We start from the raw sequence: 16,398 nt of genomic DNA, 5'->3' as shown, positions 1-16,398 counted from the left end.
TCCTGAAATCTTTTCAAGACATCAAGTGCCTTTTTAGGCCCTACTATGCATGGGATCTATGCTGTGTGTGATCCTAGATGACGAGTAATCCTCACGCCATGAGCCCTGAAACCTGGAGTATGTTCTCTGCTCTTTGGGATGTGGGTTTTATCTGCCTTAGGGTCCACAAGGAAAGAATGGGGTCTGCTATTTCCCAAGGACCTGCTGTGTGCAAGGAATTATCCTTAGGGAGCAACGTAACCTTCTTTCTCTACCAGTCTACTTCCTAGCCCTTTTCTGTCCTTTCTGTCCGCTCCACTGGAAAGGACACCAGTATCCATTAGACAAAGCAAGGCTGTCACCCAGAGCAGAAATGCCCATTCGTGGAAGAGCAGAAGTTAAAGTTTATTTTGTTTATTTTCTAATGACTGACAATGCACTTTCATTTTTCCAAATGAAATCATACCTGGGATAGTAAACAGATGAAAAAGAAATAAACATTTTAACCAAGTAGACATACTACTTTGGTTGAAGAGATCTGTGAGTGGAGCCTGGATCCCCAGCCCCCAAAGGCCTCCAGGCACCCCCTCAGCTCTTGAGAGCTTTGGGGACGTTCAGTGGAGCACAAAACCATCAACAACACCCACCATTACACCAAAGGAATCCTCTGGGTATGAATGTTGCTAACATTTTATGTGCATTATTCCTTTGCTATTTGTAATACCATGAGTTGTGTTATTATTGTTAGCCGCCATATTAGTAGTATTATTATCATTCCCGTTCTGCAGAAAAAGAAACTGAGGCTGAAAATGTAGGATCAGTCAGGCACAAGATAATGGTGGTTTGCAAGTGGGCTGAAGTATTAGAGTTGGGGTGAGGCTATTTTGGGGGCAGAAATGACTTGTTTATGAATTAAATGACTGTCCTGTAAAGGAAAGAACGAGATCATGGATTAGTTCTAGCTACTAGGTGGATGACATTGCCGCTTACTGAGAGATCTACTTTGTAGAGAAAACAGTGAAAAGTATCTTCTTACCTGTGAGTTTTAAGGTTTTTGTCAGGCATCCAGCTTGGATTCTTTTTTTTAATTAGGTGGAGATCAAGGCTAATAAATATATATTCGGGGACCTATGTCTATAGGAATTATTAAACCCCTTGGGTCAAGGTATGATCATACAGGAAAAGAATATAGAGAAAAGGAGCCACCATTGAACCCAGGAGCACCATTGAACAAATCACTCAAAAAAACCCAGCAAAGGAAGCTGAGAAGGGGCAGCATCAAGGTAGGAACAAATCCAAAAGATTTTGGTGTCTGGAAAATCTACCAAAAATGATGTTTCAAAAGGACAGGAGGTAAAAGCATGTCAAATATTATTGAGAGGTCAAATAAAATAAGGGGGGGGGGGAGGATGGACCATTGGATAGTAGTGAGTTGTTTAGATTTTTTAATATTTATTTTTGAGAGAGAGAGAGACAGAGTGTGAGTGGGGTAAGGGTGGAGAGAGAGGGAGACACAGAATCCAAAGCAGGCTCCAGGCTCTGAGCTGTCAACACAGAGCCTGACGCAGGGCTCGAACTCATGAACTGTGATATTACGACATGAGCCAAGGTCAGACGCTTAATCAACTGAGCCACCAGGCGTCCCAGTAAGAGTTGTTTCAAGAAACAATGGGGAACAATGCCAAAAAGGTGATTGAGAGAGGGGAGGATAAGTTTGTGGGGTTGGTCATTTCTTCCTGAGTGAAACAAAGAAAAAGGGGTAGCTGAAGACCAAGGGTTGCTGAAGAACTTTTTGTTTATGTAGTTATGGTGAACATGCCAGTAGAAGGGGAGAAAATGATGAAATCGAGAAATAAAACATTGCAAGAGAAAACTTCTTGGAAAGAAAGGATGGAATCACTGCAACAGTGTAAAGGTCGACACTTCATTAAGAGCAAAGCTGCAGTTTGCATTGTAACAAGAGAAAGGCAGAGTTCAGAGACAGGTAAACAGTGGATTGGACGGGAGAAGACGAGATTGCCAACATAGAACTGCAGCTATTTTTCTTCAGTGAATTATTTTTTTAAAGCTTTTATTTTTAAGTAATCACTACACCCAACACAGGGCTCGAACTCACAACCCTGAGGTCAAGAGTCATGTGCTCTACCAACGGGGCCAGCCAAGCACCCCTCTTCAATGAATGATTAATCAGTCATCAGCTGGTGGTGGGGTGAGGATGGGTGCTGATGGGGGGACATAGAGGAGAAGGTGTGCAATAGGTTTGGAAAGAACGAGAAAGTGAAGTTACTTTAGAATCACAAAGAGTAAATGGAAATATAAATATCCACTTGAGATTGCCAGTCAGAAGAGTGAGGATGGTACCGTGATTATCTCCAGCAACCTGTAAGTACTAGGGTCCGAGTATGCAGTAGTTGGCCTCAACCATGGCAGAGGCTTTGCAGAGCGTATAGGAGGGGTGAGCATATTGAGAACTGCAGATGTTTCAATAGACTTACCATTAATGCTGGGCCCCATGACACTGAAGCTGGCTTGGTAGAATTGGCTGGCTGTTGAAAAAAATCCACGTTCACCTCTTATTCCCCAAAACTCAGGTAGATCTGGAGCGATCACCCATCCCAGGCTGCCCTGGATGGAAGTGTTTCCCTAGATGCAGGGACTTGTGTGCTAAAACAAAAAAGTAAGTGGTACGGTCTGATCACATCCATGTGCTTCAAGGAGCTAAATCATCTTCTGACCAGCAGAGGGCCTCTGAACTAATGGATCATCATCATTTTAGACCCATTTACAGGGTTGGATTCAAAGTGTTGCCCGGAGAGGTTCAAGTCTATCTAGAGAGCCTGAGTCCTCAAGTCAATGCTGAAACGCACACCACGGATAAATGGCACCATACATGCCTGATGCCTGGCAACAGACTCCCAATAAATATGATTTATTGCTTGTTAGGCTCCCCACACTTCTTTTTCTGTCAATGCAACTGATAGTACCTATAAAGAATGCACCCACCTCCACCCCCCAAAACTAGGATTTTAAGGAGAGGCAAACTGTTATTACTGCCACTGTTATTGTCACACTTTATTATTGTTATTGAACTCTTTTTCTGCCAAAACCTAAGGAGAAATTCATGTTAGCAGCTGTTCTAATTCCGTGCACTCAAATAACTGCAATGCCAATTTGTAAACATTAAATGTCATATAAATGGTAAGTGAGGGCAATAATAATGAGTTTGGATTCATTTAAATGGTGTGCAGCACATAGCTTAATTCTGTTTCAAATCTGAGAATGAACAGAAGGAGATGAAAGTACTCAATGGAAGATCAAATGTTCCCTGCACTCTTCAATAACTATTTTCAGCAAATTGTTATAAAATGAATTAACTTACATTGTAGTAAAAAAATATTTATGTGGGGAATATTTATATGAGCAAGTGAAACCATTCAAATTCCCTATAAGCTGGTACATCTTTGCTCAGGAAGAATCAGAAAATTTAGAAAGATGGGACAGAAAGAATCCTAAGCAGCCTCCACGCTCAGCATGGAGACCAATGTGGGGCTTGAGCCTGACCCTGGGTTCACGACCTGAGCTGAAATCAAGAGTCAGATGGTCAAACCACTGAGCCATCCAGGCACCCCTGGATTCTTAAAGAGAGAAGAGATCTTTGAAATACAGTTGAATCCTCTTTATAGCTGAGGAAACTCTGACTCACAAAATTGTGTGCCCTCTGGTCCTAATTAGTAATGAATTTGAAGTGTAGCCTCCTGAATCTGTTGGCTTTTGAAAAGCACCAAGATTTTGAGAACCTATGTGGGCAGAGGGGTGGGGAGTGAGATTGTAGACAGGAAAAAAGGAAGGGACCTCCTCTGCAGACTCACAGATTGGACAGGGGAGTCTGAGTACCCATTGTCTTCCGTGACATACGTTAGTCAATAGAAGGCAGGACCTAGAACTTTCCACTTGTCAGTGGAAAATTCCAATTTCCTGGCTTCCTAACAGGTAAGGTAAATTGTCTTTTCTCAACTGTGACAGCAGGGGCTCTGAAGCAGGGTGTGCACAATCCTTATAAATCATTAGGGCATAAGAAGAAGAGAGAACTTTTATATAGATAGATGATATACCAAAACTATAAAAAATTAAGCCTTGCTAAATATATTATATATGAGTCAATGCTATCTAAGTGCTGTAGACATTTCTCCTATAGAAACACAAGTATTTCAAATGTGTAACAGAATAAAAAAGTCCTAGAAAAACTCTTAACAAAGCAGTGAATTTGTCCCTTCTCTGTAAAGGTGACTTTTGAGTAATGAGTGAGAAAAACTAATTTTCTTTTTTTTTTTTTTAATAGTTTATTGTCAAATTAGTTTCCACATAACACTCAGTGCTCATCCCAACAAGTGTCCTCCTCCATGCCCATCCCACCCTGCCCCCACATCCATCAGTCCTCAGTTTTTGTCAGCATTCAAGAGTCTCTCATGGTTTGCTTCTCTCCCTTTCCCCCACCATTTCCGCCCTTCTTCTCCCCCTTGTTCCTCCGTCAAGTTCCTCCTAATCCTCCTATACGTGCAAACATATGGTATTTGTCCTTCTCTGAGAAAAACTAATTTTCAAGAGAAAAAAACTTGTATGACGATGAGAACGTTTGAAAAACTGTTTACAGTTTTCATTGTTTCAAAATTTTGTTACTTAAAAGAGTGCATATAAGTTTTAAGCCCTCTCATTTCTGCACCCTTAATAGTCGGAATCCAAAATTTCCAACTTGTTAAAGACAATCTTCCAAATGAAACATTTCGGTGAGTTTTAAATTTTTAGGCAAATATCATGAAGGCAATATCATAATGTAGCTCCTTCCAATTAGTTTGCTTGGATGCTGATTGACAGTGAGAAAGATTGAAATTTAATAAGTGAATTCCAAGAAAAACATGGACACAATTAGAGAATTTGATTGAAAATAAATACCATGATTTATTCACCGAACAATACTCAGCTTTCATTTCAATCTAGAAATCTATGCAATATCCTTCCCGGCCATTAATCCTGACCAATGACATAAAGGAAACTATTAATAACATCTTCAGATTACCATGTAACAAAGTTTAATCAAAACAAGATATTGTGGAACACCTGGGTGGCTCAGTTGGTTAAGCAGCCAACTTTGGCTCAGGTCATGATCTCAGAGCTCGTGAGTTCAAGCCCGGCGTCAGGAGCTCGGAGCCTGGAGCCCGCTTCTGATTCTGTGTCTCCTTCTCTCTCTCTGCCCCTCCCCTGCTCAGGCTCTGTCTCTCTTTCTCCTTCAAAATAAATAAACATTAAAAAATAATAAATAAATAAAACAATGTAATGCACTAAATCAGTGTCACATGGCTCTCCTTAAAAGTGTAATTAATAAATAAACTTACTAATAAATAAAATTTTTTAAATTAATTAATTAATTTGTTTTTGAGAGAGAGAGAAAGATCAAGTGGGGAGGGGCACAGAGAAAAGGGGACAGATGATCTGAAGCAGGCTCCACATGGACAGCATGGGCCTGATGTGGGGCTCGAACCCACGAACCATGTGATCATGACCTGAGCTGAAGGCAGCTGCTTAACCAATCAAGCCACTCGGGTGCCCCATAATAAATAAAAATTTCTAACATTTTATTTTATATCTCATTTCAAAGCATCGAGGTAGCTCACTTTATTTCAATCTCATTACTATTTATGAGAAAGAGAGACTGGGTATTTTTTTTAAGTTTATTTATTTTTGAGAGAGAGAGGGACAGTGCAAGTTGGAGAGGAGAGAGAGAGAGAGAGAGAGAGAGACTGAGAGAATCCCAAGCAGGCTCCACACTATCAGTACAGAATCCGATGCAGGGCTATGACCTGAGCCAAAACCAAGCGTCAGATGCTTAACCAACTGAGGCCCCCAGGTGCCCTGAAATTAGGTATTCTTAAGCCCATTTTCAGATGAAACATTCTTTTTTCTGTACCTCCACCCAAATCAAACATATCCAATACCCCAAAGTGGTCATCTAAATTACCTTGGACCCCAGATTTATCTTGCATGGAACAAAATAGCTATGCCGTTTATTTCTGAGATGCAGAAATACTCAAGGTTGCGAAAGCTAGTAAAATCACAAGATGAAAGAGACTTGACCTTACTGGCAAGAATGTGTCCTAAAGCCAACCCAATGCACACCTTCAGTGCTCTCAGCTCTTCAACCCAGCATCCTCCAGAGGCAAAGGGATCAGGGAGGGAAAGGTCTTGGCATGTTCTCGGCAGATGGCGGGCTCAGGTCCTCCAGGCCTGCATGCCCAGCCTCTTGACTCTTACCTTCCTGCCTCTCCCCCCAACCCTCCCCTTGTTGGCTCTCTCCATCCAGCCCCAGGTCACTGGTCAGATCTTTTGGGAAGCCTTTCTTCAAGGCCAGCTTGGATTAAAGGCTGTTCCTCAACTCCCTGAGACAATCAGAGCGCTGATCCTTCTGTTCCATAGTTCCAAGCCTTCTCTGTTCTCAGCACTGCACTACAGGCTCCTGGGACACAGACAGTGCTCAATGTCCTTGCTGATTAAATGACTGGACCCATTTATTTGTATTGCCACCGGGGTTATGCTTCTCACTCTTGGGGTAGCTAAAGCGCTTCAGTCTTTACAAACCAAATCTAGGATGTTCTCAGAGCCCAGCATGAGGGGGAGATAATTATGTGAGTGAAAGCTTATTCGGGCATAACAGCTGTGGGTCCGGTTATTCAATTTGGACTCTTCAGGCTCAGTTGAACCCCTTAAAATAGCCTCTAAATCTTCTTCCAAGTCGAAGGCAGGCAGAATTTTCTGCCTTGAGTTACAGAAAGCCAAATTCTCTCCTCGTTTTCTTTCGTGTTCCAGCCTGAAGCCCACGGGTTAGCCCTCCGTAGGCCTGCTGCATCTCAGTGTCTGACAGAGTGGTCTTGGCACCAGGCATCGTGAGCAGGAAACAGGGCTGACTCGGGTGCTGGGCTCTTCAGAAGGTGCCATGGGCTCCCCCTCAGAGAGCAAGACCGTGCCCAGGAGTTCATGTGGAAGGAGGGCTCCAGATGCACCTTTGAGTAGCATCAACTCCTTGCCTCATTCTCATAGGACACAGTCAGAAAGAGTCCACTTGCAGTAAGCACCTTAGCTGGACAGCTACTGCTTTGTTTGGCTGTGGATCCAGTGGTTACTTGCAGGGAGCAATGTGAAAGCTGGTAGCATCCCCAGTGGGAGTCCAAGCTCAAGGTCAAAGTCAAGGTCAGTACACTCAAAGTAAGTGCCATCATGCTCACTCCCAAACACACCTGCCGAAGAGGCTTGCTCTTCTCCCTGCTGGAAAGCCCTCTCTGCTCTGTTTGCATAATGATTAAACTAAACAGACCTGTGGACCAAGATAAGCATCATGCAAGAGCAATAGAAGGAAGATATTACTGAATGAATGGAAATTTTAAAGTAAAAAAGTTTCCTTTACCTCAAGTCACATACACTCTGAATTATTTACATTTTGGCTTAAATCAATGCACTAATAAATGAGCTATCACTTTTGCAAAACAAAAACGCATTTGTTTCTTCTGAACCTAATTGCCAAGATTTGTTGGCTCTGATACAAATGCTAGATTTTTGCCTCAGGTGACCTTATTTCAGACCCCAAACAGTTGACTGCTGAATGGATACAATCTTGGGAACAGCTCCACCTGACTTGCATTAAACCTTTGTTTCTAAAGTTTTGCTGATCTTATCTTTACTATATCTTCTGGCAGCCAGGAGATACAGACCAAAGCTGTAGGCAGGTGAAGTCCAGTTTGCTACCTAAGACCCTAACCCCAAGTAACACCAGGACCCAGCCACAGACTCTCCCCTCCTTCTGACTCTTGTCTCGCATAGATTTCACTAGCCTGTTCCCAAAGGGAGAGCTGAGTTTCCCCACCCTCAGCTCATTCTGGGACCCCAAGACCTGGGAGCACGAACGGGACATATTTAGATCTTCATCTCTTCATTTCCCCCTCCAGTTGCTGCTTAAAAAAATAGCCAGAATATGGTCATTAATGGTTTTATATAATCATGTGTGTGACTATATTAAGCTTAGCCAATAGGAAGGGAGAAGAAAGAAAAGCATGTGCTAATTAACTCACTTTGCGCAATAGCCTTGGCAACTAATTGCCTAGAATGCTGCCCCAATATGTTGATTACACCGATTCATTCTTTCAGAGGTTTGTCTTAATGCAGGGCGCAGAACTGACTCCAAATCCCCCATGTTGTGACTCTGCAGCCTCCCTGTACCCATGTCTCCCTTTCATCTCAGGGCTCTGTACAATAATGTGGTCATTCAATACCAAGTCCCTTGCAACTTTTCATGCTCCGCCTCCTGCTGGTGGGCCAGCTCCACCTGTGATGTCCCCGTAGAGAACCCTCAGGGCACCTCTGCCTTGTCCATTGCCCCCAGGGCAGCTGTGAAGCAACCGCAACTATTAACAGGCACCATCTTCATCGTATATTTGGCGATGGCCTCTCGCTCTGCTCAGTAACATGGAGAGGCAGAAAATACAGTGATAATTAAGTTTTATTTATAGCACTTTTCTATGCTTTTGGATTGTCCTTTCCGTGAGCAATACAATTACTGAGCAGGAACAACAGAGCAAAGAAAATCTAAGTAGTTTAGAGGAAGGAAACATTTTCAACTGTTTCAACATGAGATGAGGTTGAGGAGGTGGGGAGGTGAATCAAGTCTTCTTTGGGGCAAATGCTGCAGCTAAAACAACACATACACACCCAAAAGAGTGTGGTTGTGATGGCCTGGTGAACGCTGCCAGGATAACTCAAGAGTCTGCGCTGTGTGCGTGTGTCAGTACACAAGAGGTTGGGAAAGACATTTAGAGTGAAAGTTGATGCTCTCAGGATTGGACCCAACAGGCACAACCAATGACACAATTTCAGGATTGGCCTTTTTTAAGTTTGTTCATTTATTTTGAGAGAGAGAGAGAGCACAAACCGGGGAGGGGCAGAGAGAGAGGAAAGAGAGAATCCCAAGTAAGGTCCACACTGTCAGCATGGAGCTTGAAGTGGGGCTTGAACTCATGAACCATAAGATCATGAGCTGAGCCGAAATCAAGAGTTAGAGGCTTGGGGCACCTGGGTGGCTCAGTCGGTTAAGCGTCTGACTTCAGCTCAGGCCATGATCTCCTGGTTTGTGGGTTCGAGCCCTGCATAAGGCTCTGTGCTGAGAGCTCAGAGTCTGGAGCCTACTTTGGGGTTTCTGTGTCTCCCTTTCTCTCTACCCCTCCCCCACTCACTCTCTGTCTCTCTCAAAAATAAATAAACATTAAAAAAATTTTAACAAGAAAAGAGTTGGAGGCTTAACCAACTGAGCCAAGCGGGTGCCCCCAGGATTGGCTTTTATCCCCAGTCCCACGCTGATCTGCCACTCTCCTTCATTATCGACCTCCTACTACTTACTTTTCAAAGCCTAGACCGGCTCTAATTTCTTTCACCAAGAAAGAAATTTCTTTCTAATTTCTTTCCTTAGCACACCCAGCCTTCAGTACCATTCATCTGAACTCCTGGAGCGTCCATGCTTCTTAACTGCACATCCAGTTCCTCTCTGAGTGCTGGGCATTCCTGGCGTGTGTGTGTCTGTGTGTGTGCGTGCACACACATACACATTCTTTTATCCATGCATTTATTTCATCCACAAATATTTTCTGAATATCTGCTATGTGCAGTGCTGAATATGTAGTAGAAAATAAGAATCAGTATTTGGCCTCAATAGGAGAATCAGAAAAGGAAATACATGACTTCAATACAGTGTTATAAATTATCTGAACAGACAAAGACAAAATTCTATGGAAACACACATCTTTAAAAAGAGCCAGTCTTGGGGCATCTGTCTGGTTGAGTCAGTAAGGTATGTGACTCTTGATCTCTCTTGATCTCGAGGGTCCTGAGTGTAAGCCCCACATTGGTGTAGAGATTACTTCTGGGGAAAAAAAGATCTAGTCTAAAAGGATGAGAGACTGTTTTTTTGGAAAATGAAATTCATGCTGAAATGCACATGGTCCAGGAGAAGAAGATTTCTCCATACTAACCTGCTATGTGATCCTGAACTATTGTGGACTCTGACCAACCAAACAAGCATCTTTTTTTTTTTTTTTTGATTTATCGATTCCCTTCCTGAGCCTAGCCATCAGCATGCAGTCAAAAGTTTCTATATGAATGATAGATTATTGCTAGGAAACCCTAGTAAACCAGCATATTTAATTCTCCACTGTTGCTTTGTTACATTAAATAGATTCAAGCCATAAAACCATCTTTCTGTGGGTTCAGCATGTTTTAAAATTAAATAGTTTTGCTTCTGTCCATGCTTATTAAGATGACAGCTCTGGCTCTACCTCCATTTATTTGCTTTCTATGGTTTTAAAGTAAAGATTCTGATACATAAAATGTGAAACCCAATCAATAGGTTCTTGGATTCCTTCCAACAAAAAAGCTTCCAACAATTCCTCCTACTCTGTGGGCTCGTGTTCAAAGCAAAGCGAGATCACCAGAATCCTTAGTCTTGTTTCCAGATTTGAAAATTTGGAATTGAACCCCATCTTCTCCCATTTTTTGAAACGTTTTCCCAAGTTTAATCTTTGAATAAAATCCTGACACAAATAGACAGTGAATTAGAATGGATTAATCAAGAACACACTTATGTTTTACTCCCCTAGATAAAATGCATATGGGCTATAGTCAAACCTAAGTGAGGAATGTCTAAATAGTCAGCAAATACCTGTATTTCCAGAAACTCCCATGGCTCAGTCATATGCTTATTGAGCCTTGACAAGTCCTTGAAGCATGCAGTTAACCTGGAAACTTCCTTTCTCAAACATGGGCCTATCATAATGCCAAATTCACTAGCACGTATATGCTACCTCAAGTGTGGATTGATTCTTCCTCTGGGAACTGATTCTGAGAGTCAACAGTAATTTTAAAAGGACCACAGGACAACACAATGTGCACAAATCCACCTGATGGTAAGTGTCTACAAAAAGCCATACAGGGGCGCCTGGGTGGCTCAGTCGGTTGAGAGTCTGACTCCAGCTCAGATCATGATCTCACAGTTCATGGGTTTGAGCCCTGTGTTGGGCTCTGTGCTGACAGCTCAGAGCCTGGAGCCTGCTTTGGATTCTGTGTCTCCTTCTCTCTCTGCCCCTTCCTTATTCTCACTCTGTCTCTCTCTATCTCTCAATAATAAAGAAGTGTAAAAAAATTTTTTTTTAAAGCCATACACCAGGCTGTGCAGTTAGTACACATAAATACATGTCAACATTCTGGTCTAAACACCAGAAAACCACAGCATAGTCTGGGTGGATCTGCTCAGCAGTTTTGTGACCTAGGCAAACTGATCGCACCGAATCTCAGATTATTTGTCCATAGGAGAGGCACTGGAATGAGAGTTCACGCTGACTACTTAATACTAAAACTTTGGACTAAAACTAAGCTACTGTGTTATGGCCTTTTTCTTTTATTTACTCACCTTATTAACTCTTCACTCCATTTCTTTCATAGGAGGACAAACAAGGGAAAAATTACATGAAGAGATGACTAATTTGGAAATTTAACAGAAATATTATTGCATGTGTTATTTGTTGTCTGGCCCTTTTCTTTGAGTGAAGAAATGGCTCAAGTGAAAAAAATGGTATAGTTTTTCAGGCCACAACAGGCTCAAGAAGAGGTGAAGGTCTTTGACCTTGAGACTTATTTCTTGGAACATTCAATAAATATTTATGGCATTGGCCTGCTGTACGCCAGGCAAAACTATTCGAACACGGAACAAAACAAGCCAAAAACTCTCCTCTCATGAAGCTGACAGTCTGATAGAGGAGGAAATGATAAGTGAGATAAATACATTACAGAAGGTTAGATAGTAATAAGTGATAAAGAAAACCAGGTGATGGATCCAGTATGACAGATGCAGAAAAGGAAGGAATAAAAGATGATCCCTTTGTTTGTCTGATTTGCATACGTGTATGTTTTGAGCTTGAGTGATTGGAGAGATGATAACGATAGTTACCGAGACGGAGAAAATGAAGTGGGGGCAGAGGGAATGCAAAGCAGAGCCAGAGTCTGTTTGGGGAACAGAGTATTCTGTTTGGGGAATACGAAGTTTGAGATGTCTATTGAATACCCACATGTTGATATCAAGTAGGCAGTTGGACACATGAGTCTGGGGCTTTGGGAAGTAGTGAAGGGTTGGGAATCCTTACCATATAGGTAGTTTTTACGGCACTGAGTCTAGAGAGAGGGTATAGGCAATCAAGAGGATTGAGCCGTGAGGATACCCAGCATTTAGAGATCAGGTGGAGGAGATGTAGTCAGCAAAGAAGATTGAAAATCATCATCCAAAGATGTAGGAAGAGAATTGGGAAACTGTGGCGATTCAAAGCCAACTGAAGAGAGTTCCTCAGAAATAATTAAATGTTCAGGAAGTAGCTGTTCAATACTACTGAAAAGGGTGGGGAGGTGAGGATGGAAAGGTGTCCCCTGGATTTGGCAGCAGGAGAATCACTGGACTTTCCAAAACACAGCATTAGCTGAATGGTAGGAAGAGCAACAGGATTGGCCTGAGATGAAGAATGAATAGGAGGTAAGAAAAGAGAAACTCAGTCTAGTCTACTTTAAGGACTTTTGTTGAGAAGGTGAAGGAAAAACAACACAGTAGAAGAACAAGGGTGTGAGGCCCAGGCAGACAGCAGGCAGTGTTCACATACTAAAAGGGCGATCCAACAGAAGGACTGGTTGATGCAGAGAAGCTTGGAACCAATGATTAAAGACTCCTCAGGGACCGCAGGGATGGGCTGCAGAGCATAAGTGGAGAACTCTTCTTCCACAATAATAGGACCAGAAACTCATATACACAGCATATATATATATATATTCAGCATCCTTGGGGGTGGAAAGATAGCTGTAATGTCTTCTATTTTTTTCAGTGGAGTAGAAAGCAAGATTATCAGCAGGGATTTGGGGCAAGAGTGGGAGAGCTGAAATGTGGGAGGTGTGAGGGGAGAGTGTAAGTTATGAGAACTCACCTCCAAAGAGTGGCATTGAGCATGCATCCAACAATGACCACCGTGTAAAGGAGCAGGTGCCAGGTCTGGGAGTGGAAAGGAGAAAGTACATGGAGGTGAGAAAATCCAGGGCCTGACGGACTGAGATCATCAAATTCACCAGAAATAATGATAGATGTGGGTGTGCAAAGAGCCCTAAAGCACAAGGCCAGGAAGTCAGAGGCCACAGGGATAAGGGGCAGACTCATGGGTCCCTTGGAAACTGAGGATTTTGGAGAAAAGGGAACAAAAATTGGAAACCAGTATTAGGTATTAAAAGAAAAATGACCTGTGGTTGAGAAAGCAGCAAGCAAGGGGGTATGTATAATCAGAGACTACATCGTGCAAGGAATGTGAGGGAATGTTCTAGTCACACAGCAGGAGATGGAGGGTGCAGTCATTGAGCTCAGGTCTTCAGACCCCAGACAGTGGCCTTTTCTACTTGATCACGTTTGCTATTGGTAAATGGGCTTTCTTTTTCTGCTTTTTAGATTTCATGCTTTTGTGATATTCTTGTAGATAAGTGAGAAATCACTGAAGATGGTCCCCCCAAATCTCTAAGGTATATATGTAATTTAGATCTTGATTTTTGATAATATGCACATTTATGTTCTCTTACTAGTATTACAAAGAGAAATAAGTCAAAGGAGTAATTTCTTTTTGATTAACTTGATTTTGATTTACTGGGAAGTTCCAGAAGGTCAAAGATTTGTACCTTTCCCTCTATTTCTTTCCTCCTTTTAATCACATCAACTATCTGTTTAGACATTGATGCGTGAATCGTCCTGATACCATTGGCTATTCCGGGTCATTTTATTCACCCTAAAATCCTCATTCTTCTTGAGTCCATATCTTAATCCTTTATAGAACATCTGGGACAGATTATTCCAACAGGATACAGTGTTGAGGATTAACAGGCTAAAGTATTGGAAATACATGTGCACACACACAGACACACAGACTCCTAGTTTTGCCACTTATTAGCAGTGTGACCTTGGCCTGATTTCTTAACTGCTCAACTATTCTGTAAAACGAAGACAATACAAGCGCCTAAGCCATAGAGTACTTATGGGAACAAAATACAGAATGCATATGTAGAGGTTAGCACAGGGCCTGAGTCATAGTGAGAACCCAGGTAATGCTAATTCTGATGTGTATTAAATATGCATTGCTCAGTAAATTCTCACATATATGCATGCCTGAGAAGAAGGTGAAACTTCTCTTGAATTACAGATGTATAAGTGAATGCTCTTTCTATGAACCTTTCTTTCTTCAAGGTGCTCTTCACAAAGATCCCAATCTGGATAGCTGGAACATCCAGTCACATGTGGCATCCTCCATCCAGAATCACCTATCAGCTCCTCGATTTCTCACCTCTTCTCAGATTTTATTTAAAACCTCCTTTTTCTTTTGTTCCTCTAGTCCTTAGGATGTTTGTCCTTTGGTTTTGAACCATGTCAAATCTGAAATGAAATGCTGTTAGAACTAATGTGATTCCGGGGCATCTGGGTGGCTCAGTTGCTTAAGCAGCCAACTATTGATTTCAAGTCGTGACCTGATGGTTAGTGGGATTGAGCCCCAAGTTGGCTCTGCACCGACAGTGCCAAGACTGCCTGAAATTCTCTTCTCTCTCTCTGCCCCCCTCTGTTCTTCTCCCCGACTTGCGTGCTCTCTCTCTCTCTCTGAAAGAAAGAAAGAAAGAAAGAAAGAAAGAAAGAAAGAAAGAAAGAAAGAAAGAAAGAAAGAAAGAAAGGAAGGAAGGAAGGAAGGAAGGAAGGAAGGAAGGAAGAAAGAAAAAAGAAAGAAAGAAAGAAAGAAAGAAAGAAAGAAAGAAAGAAAGAAAGAAAGAAAGAAAGAAAGAAAGACGTGAAAACAATGGCAGAACTAATGTGATCCAAATAAGTCTTTAATAATCATTTTAACTTTCTTTTAAATGAACCACTTCATATCTCATCTGAGATTGAAAATTAATTTCTCTGTTGACACTTTCCCCTGACATTCCTTTGTGAAAACAGTCACCTAATTAAGTGTATCTTTCTTCTTCACGTGCTTCTCACTGCAGCCCAGACAGGAAATGAATGATTCTGGGTGGAAGTAAACTAGGGCCATAAGAGCCTTTCAAAGGTGACGTGACCATGTAAGAGCTCCCCTCATCAGAATGTGCCCACCTGAAATTAAATTTCCAGCTCACTGTTCTAACATTTACTTCTGTGAAAACAACATCACCTTACCTGGATTCTGTCAATGGTGCACAGATAAAGAAGCATTCACTTAAATTATAGGCATTTGCCAGTGACTGAGAAAGGAAAGGCAGAGTGAAAAAAACTTATTTAGGACATGACACTGAGATGGATTTTAAGCTGGTAAAATGAGGTGACTTCAAGTATTGCTGTTTCAGACGGAATTGGGCTTCTTCTCACTTTTGCCTCTCCTGAGGGTTGCTTGCCTCAGGTCGGTGATAGTCTTTGCATGAAGAATTCCTATACACTGAGCTGTCCAGTAGGAAGGGTGCTGAACAGGGACAGTACTTCTGATTTAGAAGAAATGAAGGAAGGGAGAATGGAGGAAAGAGGCCAAATGTTTGACCTCCTAGACAGTTTCCCTCTAAATCTGAATCAGGTTAAAAGGAATCTGATTGTTCAAATTCCAAATAATTTAGATTATTCAAATGCAGAATTCCTTTTGATTCACCATCAAAAGGAATGTGATTATTTCTGTTTTAGCATCTCTCTATTTATAATGGTAAAAAAGAAAGAGCAAGTGCGGGTGAGCATAAGTGTGTATTTTATCTGAAAGCAGTTAAGATCCTATTAACTTTACAAGGAAGGGAATGTTACAGAGATCCAGTGTTATTTTCTGTAAAATTAGTAGGGAGGATTAGATGTCGTTAAAACTTCTAAAACTTCCCTGTAGCTATTTCTTCTTTATGAAAAATGGGAGAATAAGACTTGCTTTAACAAAGAATCAAGGGAGATAATGTATGTGAAGTCACAAACTAGGAACTATTGGTCAAATGTGAATTCCTCTTATTGTTCTCTCTGCACCACAGAAGGCTTAAATGAATTGTCTGAGATAATACTACTAGTACATGGTATTCCTTTGTTTCACTACACAGAGCCTAACTCATTATAGAAGCTAAGAAAATATTTAATGTAGAAAATATGTGAGCTGGGCTTGGAACCCAGGAGGCCTGGCCCAGGACCCGAGAGCTTAATCACGATGCTCTGCTGTGCTACATTTGCCACCAAAGATAAATCAAAGTTAGCTGTGGAGAAGAGATGGAGATTTTCCATGAGACTAGTACTAATTTAATTTGGAATAATGGAAGCAGAGAACACTGCTCTAAGTAAGC

Source organism: Crocuta crocuta, unplaced genomic scaffold (genome assembly GCF_008692635.1).
Source record: "Crocuta crocuta isolate KB4526 unplaced genomic scaffold, BGI_CrCroc_1.0 scaffold243, whole genome shotgun sequence".
Lineage (NCBI taxonomy): Eukaryota > Metazoa > Chordata > Mammalia > Carnivora > Hyaenidae > Crocuta > Crocuta crocuta.
The sequence above is the reverse complement of the archived record's forward strand: the minus strand, read 5'-3'. Positions refer to the sequence as shown.